We start from the raw sequence: 6525 nt of genomic DNA, 5'->3' as shown, positions 1-6525 counted from the left end.
GTTCATTAGAAGCTTCAAGTCTTCCTTTTGAGAAAGAAGGAATTAGGAGCTTCATGAAGAGTTAATAGTTTTTCTTTCCTCTTTCTAAAAATTATCCTTATGTTTTTCACCCCTGACATGGGAAAAGGTGGTGAGTATCTTAACAGACTACTTAAAGAACAGGACCTAGAGGTCCTAAGCCTTAGAACTCCTGCTGTGGCTAACTCCCAGCCAAGTATAGGGAAAAAATTAATGGAGCCTGTCAGAAACAGGTGAAATTATTGAAATTTATCTGTAGATTTTGGATGCTCATAATTTAAGGGTTGTCTATAGCAGCCGCATTACAAGAGTTTTCTGAGATAAGGATGTTTTATTTCAACAAACTAATCTTGGTCTAAAGAAAAAGAGAGATAAAAATGTATGTATGCTCGGTATGTATGGTTTGGCCACACATGTGAGTGTCTGAGTGTCCTAAGTGTGATTGTGAATGTGTAAATGTGTGAATCCCAACAATAGGCACTACTTAAATTGCTTGGGATATAAAAAAATCAAAAACAAAACATAATACAGAGAGAGAGAGAGACATCAGGTCATGTCTAAATTGGAAGTGCTGGAGATCTGCATCTCCCATGACTGTCTTACAGAGTGAAACAATAGAAAATGGTCAGAGCCAGAGAAATCTGTATGGACGTCTCAAAGAGTATAACAGAGGAGAGAATACAGAAATCTTCCTAAATTTTGAGAAAAACTATTAAAAAGGAGGCCTGGGAAACTGCAGGGCCGATAACCACACCTGGAGAGGTGTCAGTGAAAATGCAAATGAGACCAGGTCAGCTAATGAAAGCTTTACATGTCAAAGTAAAAAGTTTTCAAAAAGTATTTGGGACTTATGTTACATCCTAAAGAAATTAGGCCTCAAAGATTAAAAATTAGAAAAGATAGCTTATGATCATTAAATGATTTCAGAAGTTATTAGGAAATATTCCAATAGTTACATCCTTTTTTAAAGGCACCTACTGGTGATTTGAAACCTTTAAGTATTCTCAAAGGAGATAGTAATCCTTAATTCACCTAGACAGCCCACTGAAGAGGACGAGACAAAGTTCTCTTACAATCGGAGAATACAATCCAGCATCTGCAGATATGCTATATTGAGTATGCAAAACCATGCAAGTTTGGCGTACTTCCCACACAGCATATTCAAATTCTTTCTGTCTTATGGCAAAGGGGACCATTGTAATGGTTGTATTTACCTGTTTCCATAGCCAAAGTGTTAAATCCTTATTTTAAAGCAGTAGCTTATATGGTACAAAATACTGTCTAAGATATTTTGCCAGAGAACCCAGTAATACGTGTCTCTATACCAAATAGTAAGTTAACGGTTATTTCTAAATCTTTAGTTAACCAGCAATTAACAGGGCAAAGGAATGTTTTCTTAGATGGTAAGAGGTTAACTCCCCCTTTTCTTGAGAGTGGGCTCAGGCACCAGCCCTGGCATTCCTGACTTAAGGAGTCAATTTTCTTTTATTAGACGTTTCCTCTCTGTATAGATTTTAGGCCTAAGTTTTCAAGCTTTAATTAATTATAATGTTTGGTCCATCAGCTTTTGCTCAGTTTTTGAAAAAAATGATAATCAGTTTATAGACATTACAATTTGTACTAATCCCTTTGCATTAGTAACTCTGTTAAAAAAATGCTATGTTAGTTTTTACTGATGGTTCTTCTGATGGAAAAGCAGCTTATGTTATTGATGATAAAAATATGTAGTGCACAGACAGATCCAGCTTCAGCTCAGATAGTTGAGTTACAAGCTGTTGCAATAGTTTTGCAGCGTCTAATGAAGGATTCATTTAACTCATATACTGATAGTCATTATGTTTTAAAATTTCTTCTAAGCTTTAGAGGTAGCTCCATACATTGGAACTAGTAATAATCAGGTTAAATTATTGTTTAAGCAAATTCAAAATGCCATTCATCAAAGAAAGGCACCTGCCTTGTGGGTCATATATAAGAGCTCATTTAAACTTCCCGATCCACTGGCTAAAAGTAATGGGTCAGCTGATAGGCTGACAAATATAGTCACTTTATCTCATGTGAGAATTAGCTCAGCAGTCACCCAGCTTTTATCATCAAAATAGTAATAGTTTAAGAAAACAGTTTGCATTAACTAGAGAGACGCAAAAGGGCATTCAGGTTACTCCAGCCTTATATCCTGGCTGGCTCCTCCACTAATTTGTGGGGAAAAGATCTCTTAGGAAGAGATGGGAGTTGTCCTTACTACTCCAAACCTACCAAGGCACTCTGCCAAGAGACAAAGCTCTCCAGATGATGTATAAAATGGGCTGAGACAAAAGACAAGGGCTAAGTGAGCTGGAGCAAGGAGAAGTTCACTCTGTGGCCAATTCTCCCATTAGACACTGGGGGTTAGGGAAAAATTAGCCATTTTTAAGGAGGGTTGCTATTGCACTGCCATCCCCCATTCCCATTACATAGATTTCTGACATCCAATGTCCATGAAACAATGGCTCTTAATGGCAGAAAACTTCTGGTGACCCCCAACCAGTTCAAAATTGAGGCAGGACATGTGATCCCCCAACCTCTCCCTGAAATCTCCCTATATTTGCACTTTAAAAGGCTTCAGGAAAAGGGAAGATTACTCCAGGATTTGAGAGCCATTAATTCAACAATGCAGCATATGGGAACTCTTCAACCTGGCTTGCCCTCACCTATGAGTATTCCCAAAGATTGGCATCTAATTGTTATTAATTTAAAGGATTGTTTCTTTTCCATCTGTTGCACTCCCAAGATAGGGCCCAGGTTTGCCTTAAGCCTGCTTCGATTAAATTCCTAATCGGGAACACGCCTTTCACTTTCACTGGGTGGTGCTCCCCAAAGAATGTCTAAAGTTCTACAATATGCCAGGCTTATAGTGGCTACCTGCCTGCATCCTATCAGGCACAAGTTTTGTAATCTTTACATCATCCATTATATAGATGATATTCCTGCTGGCAGCGCCTGCTGAAGAGGGATGTCTTGAAATGTTTGCTAAATTACAGGAGCTCCTGGAGGCTCATGGATTTATTTTGGCCCCAGAACATATTCAAAAAAAAACCTACCCTACTCCAGGCCATCGGATCCAACAGGTTTATCCTCCAGCTTCAAAGACTCCAAACTGATTGTTCAAATTTAAAACTCTTCAATGATTGGCAAAAGCTTTTGGGAGATGTTCACTAGGATCCATTTCTCCATTAAAACAGCGGAGTTTAGACCAATATATGATATTCTTCCAGGGGATCTAGCTCAGACCTCTCCCAGACAAAACACAATTACAATAAGAGGCTATCCAATGCTATTAAAAGCATTGAAAAAGGCCCATCTTTGTTACCTAGATTATGAACAGCCTCTTGTTGTAGTTGTACTTTTCTCCATTTTTTCCAACCACCGCTGGTTTTGGAAAATGGCTCTATATATTAGACTCATTTGCCAGCCTCCCAAGAAGGTGTCGGCATCATCAAAATAAAAATAGCCCTAGAAAAAAGTTTGGTTTAACTACAGAGACTGCTCAACAAATTGTCAAACAATATGATATGTGCCTAAAATATTTACCAGTAACTAATATAGGAGTAAATCCTCAGGCCTACTTCCTAATCATTTATGGAAAATGGATACACTATACAAAATTTGGCAAATTAAAGTATGTACATGTGATAGTCGATGTATTCAGGCTTCTTAATGGCCATTGTACAAACTGGAGAAGCCACTAAACATGTGATAAGTCACTGTTTAAAATGTTTTGCTTACATGGGGAGTTCCAAAAAATTATAAAGACAGACAATGGATCTGGATATACTAGTAAAAGCATTTCAACATTTTGTGCAATAAAAAAATTAAACATATTACTGGCATTCTTTATAATCCTCAAGGTTAAGGAATTGTCGAAAGAGAACACCAGACACTTAAAAAATATCCTTTATAAATTGTATTCTGGGGGACAAAAATTGTACCCCGATAAAAATAATCCTAAAAAAATCTTCTAAACCATGCCTATGATAAGTATTTAAAAAGTCAGCTGCTGATCGCCTTGGCATCCAACCATAGCACATGATCTCACCTAGGCATTATGGAAAGATCCATTTACCAACCACTGGCAAGGTCCAGATCCAGTGCTTATTTGGGGAAAAGGACATACCGTGCATATTTGATAATCAAGCCAATAATGCCAGATGGCTGCCTGAGTGCCTGTTAAAATTATATAACTTGCCCAGGGGAAACCCTGAGAAAAATTCCAACTGTGGTTTAAACTCTAGATACAAAGATGTTGTTTCTCTGGACTGCTTGCAGCCTGCTGTCCTTGGGAGTTCCGCCATGTCTAACCAATATCGAATATACAACTATACATGGATCATCTTCAATGAAGCCGGAGATGTAGCCAACACCTCCTCATGTTGCCCCCCAACCCCTTTTGATTCCCTAGTTGTTGATCCCTGTGGCCTGGCTATGGGGGCTTTGAACCAGATGGGAACGCTTAGCTATTTCTTGCCCCGGTCTAGACCTGTCAACACAAATACTAGATCTACTTCCCTACTGATGTTTTAATGGGGCAGGGCCAGACTTATCTACTATGGCACCTGTATATGTCTGCCCTGGATCCCATCGAGACCGATCTATAGAGGATAAATGTGGCTTTGAACAAGATTACTTTGTGCTGCCTGGGGATGTGAGACCACTGGGGATACCTTATTGGAAACCTTCTCTAGTTGGGACCTTATAACGGTTACACCCAAATCCCCCAGAGTTAAATTAGGACCTCTTCCCCTTTAATCATGCTCCAATCACTGTGTAATCCTTACAGATCTCTTCACCAATGGGGAAAACAATTACAAAAATTGGCCTACCCAAGGGGCTCCATTGGGTCTTCACCTGTATATTTCAGGAGAAGATATAGCCTACTTTAAAATACAGCTACAAAAAATCTCTTCCTCGAGCCCTAAAACAGCCATTGGCCCCAATCCTGAATTACACCAGAAGGGAAATGTCCCTCGTAGGCCTCCTGCAAGGGAACCCCTGCCAAATCTTCCCCTTCCCCCGTGAAGGTCACAGGAATTTTTCAACCCACCTTACCCCCCTGCCCCCTTCCTCTGCAGAATTGATTTCATTAGCCAATTCAACTATTCAAACTCTCCATCTGACCAATAACAGACCTACAAGATGCTGGATTTGCTTTTCTCCAGGTCCCCTTTTATGAAGGGATTGCTGTTTTTGATAATGTGATCTTTACTAATGATACTAGCTAGTTAAGATGGAGCCCTACTTCCCCCACAGAACAAGGTCTAACCATTGGCCAAGTCTCAGGACTGGGTCTTTGCCTTCTTGGTCCTCAGCACATGGTTCCTCTCTCCTCACAAATTACAATATGTAACCAAACGGTCGTAGTTTCCTGCACACCATTTATGTTACAGCACCAGAAGGAACCTATCTTGCCTGCTCCTCTGGATTGACCACTTATGTGGTAGTCTTAGTTTTTCTAAAGAAACGAGACTATTGCACCTTGGTCCAGTTGGCACTCTCCATTTACTAACATGATCCAGAAACCTTCCTTAACTTCTGGGGTCAAGATACTTTCAGCCATGTAAAAAGAGAACTGGTAACTGCCATTACCTTGACTGTTATTCTTAGGGTCTTGGACCTGAAGGAGCAGGGACAGGAATAGCTTCTATGGTACAGACTAACCCCCGATTTCAATCGACTTACAGGGGCATAGACAAAGATATTAAAGAGAATTACAATATGGACTAAAAACAATTAGCGATCTGGCATACTTCTTTAGCAGAAGTTGTGTTACAGAATAGAAGAGGGCTTGATCTATTATTCTGCAACAGGATGGCCTTTGTGCAGCCTGGTGAGGAATGTTGCTTTTAATGCTGATAAGACTGGCTTAGTGGAGACAGCTTAGATAGAGTACAAAAAAGTCTTGAGAAATGTAACGACAGCGGGAACAGGCAGAGTCCTGGTATAAAAATTGGTTTTCCACCTCCCTTGGCTTTCTACCCTGCTTCCTTCCTAGGACCATTGGTGGGATTGCTGCTGCTGACTTTAGACCTTAAGTATTCCAGAGACTAACTCAGAATTAGTCAAAACTCAAATTGATTCCATACTCAAAAAACCTATTTCTGTACACTAACATCAGCTTTTTGGAAAGGAACAGGACTCTCTGAGGAACCTGTTGAGGATGGTGACACAACGCTAAACTGATCCTAGACAAGGACTTGATTTCACAGGACTCAAAACAGAGGACCTGATTCTCTCAAATATGGAGACGTCAATGACGGCAGTATCGCGGTGCCACAAAGCGGATGCAGACCTCCTCCTCGGCTGTAGGTCCCTCAACGATGGGAGTAGCACAGGGCTGTCTCTCAGGAACCCACTCACCTTGTCTGAGTTTCTTGCCTGATTTTTGACTATGTCCTGAGTGCTGAGGGCGGATGCACCCTGTGTAGCCTAAGACAGAGGTCCTACCCATCCTCACATAGTGACAAGTCCATCCTC

This window comes from Phodopus roborovskii, unplaced genomic scaffold (assembly GCF_943737965.1).
Source record: "Phodopus roborovskii unplaced genomic scaffold, PHOROB, whole genome shotgun sequence".
NCBI classification, from domain to species: domain Eukaryota; kingdom Metazoa; phylum Chordata; class Mammalia; order Rodentia; family Cricetidae; genus Phodopus; species Phodopus roborovskii.
This window is presented reverse-complemented; position numbering follows the sequence as displayed.